The 2,099-nt window shown below is 42.0% G+C and overlaps 1 pseudogene; it reads right to left on the reverse strand.

Moving 5' to 3' along the window:
• Window positions 1–312: 312 nt before the first annotated feature.
• On the reverse strand, window positions 313–1,896 carry LOC145582010 (putative aspartic proteinase GIP2 pseudogene; annotated as a pseudogene).
• Between the last annotated feature and the right edge of the window lie 203 nt (window positions 1,897–2,099).

A 2,099-nucleotide genomic window follows, 5' to 3' on the forward strand; every position in this document is an offset into this window, starting at 1 on the left:
GGTAAAGTAAATCTTTTTTTTTATGGAGGTGGTAAATTCGACAAAGTCGTTATTGGAAGGTGGTAAAAATCAAAATATCCTAAATTTTTCAAACATTAATTTTTTATAATTTCACTTATACATAGCCGAACATATTCATGGTCAAAGATGTTTATTGGAAACTGCGCGAATGTAATGTGGTCGAATTTTCAAGAACGGAGGGAGTATTTATTATAGTAATCATGTAGAGCTTACAAGAATCGGGAGTAGAGTATAACAAAATCTTTTCTTTCCTTTTCTTTTTTACCATCCATAATTATTCGCCGGATTTGTGACATACTAACATACCTATATGGAGGAATACATTCAATTCGATAGTTGGGTACACTCTATAACAACAAGCACATAAAGGATAAGATAGCCTTTTATTATAGTTAGTTGAGGAATCATCCGTGCAATAATACTTATTGCCAACTTCCCTACATACCATGTGAATTGATTACTACATATTCGGATAAACATAACGACTAGTACGAATATGTACTACGTTACTAGTAGTAGTCACTATAAGTGGCTAATTATTTATTGATCAAGTGATCACCGTTATTGTCCATTTTGACTTTTACAATGTTCATATTACGGAATTAAATTTAAACCTGAAGCATCTAATTCAATCAGGAACCACAGAAGTAGTAAACCCAAGCCTTGACTTAGCTAAATCAAATTGCACCAAAACATCTTCCAATTGATACGCTCCTATAACAATCGATGCCCTTGAATTACTTCCACCGTCAACAAAACCAAGACAATACGCGCTCTGATTTGGACTCAAGGTGCTGTACACTAGGGAGTTCGTCGCTTGCATCCGCCAAACCACCCTATTCGGCAACACTAGGTTGATGTCTGGTACAGAAGGCCCGACTCTCGTGTATGGTAACGTGTAAGGATCGTAGCACGCCTCGAATGGTGCTACCGGAGCAACTCTTTTAGACTTATAGTTTGTCTTGAGTATGTTATCAAATTCGGTTATCAAAGCCTTGTAAATAGACGTTTCCATAATAGTGTTAAGGATGAATAACACTTAGCATTGTTCCACCGTTTCCTTTGCTATCTATAGAAAGGACGGACTTGTTAATTGGTACGTCTGCTTGTGATATTCTGAGTGCCGAAACTCCGATGTAATACTCGGAGGGTCGGACCGGGTTTCGGACTAGAGGAGTGTACGAAGGTAGGGTTACTTCGACGTCTATATCGGAGGCAAAGTTGTAAGGTCCGTCCTCGAATATAAGTGCACCGTCTACCGAATGGAATGACGATAGACAGAGCGAATTTTCGAGAGAAACCGAAAGTGGAGCCGAGTTGAGAAGGGAGGGACACGTTAGTCCTTCCAAGACCAGCAACTCCGGACACTCCTTTTGCTAGGCCTTGTAACAATGACATGGGTGCGCAAACAAAGAGAAAGTTGGGTATTGTCACTGGTTTACCCATGTTCGATCCGTTTATCGAGTTGATACGGATCACATCGGTAGCTAGCTCGCCGCCTGAGGGCGGGGAGATGTTTGTAACAGGGTTGAGGGAGGAGGTACTGCATGTGTTGTTAGTCTTACAAATTTTCGCGTTGGCGAGAGTGCATTGAGGAGAGCCACAGGAAACAGGGCGGTACGTTGAGGAGACGTAGCGTTTCCCGCAGCTAACCCATAGGAATGGAGTACCAAGGTCGAGTGTTAAGGGTGCGGTTACTGGAGGTGTTCTTTGGATGAGTTTGGTTGTGAGTTGGAGGGTGGACGGGTCCCTTGAGACTAAGAGGGCAAATGATTTGGGACGATAGGAGGCGGCCGAGGAGGTGGTGGTGGTGGAGGTGTAGTGGATGAGCAGAAGAGAGAAAATGAGAATGTGGTGATGGTAGGAGGAAGCCATGTTTAGTTGATTGAAGAGGCAATGCAATAAGATACATCAATTCGTATAAGTTTGAGAGCGAGTGTTGAAAAAGATGGTCCTTTTAATTTTGAGGGTTTTGGGAAATGGCAATTGCATCATTATTGCACGAAAGCTATCTACACCGTAATTCGTTTCGTATTGCTATCAGCCTATCCCCTATCAAGAGGTGGGGCTGCCATATT

Source organism: Chenopodium album, chromosome 15 (assembly GCF_948465745.1).
Source record: "Chenopodium album chromosome 15, dcCheAlbu1.1, whole genome shotgun sequence".
Taxonomy (NCBI): domain Eukaryota; kingdom Viridiplantae; phylum Streptophyta; class Magnoliopsida; order Caryophyllales; family Amaranthaceae; genus Chenopodium; species Chenopodium album.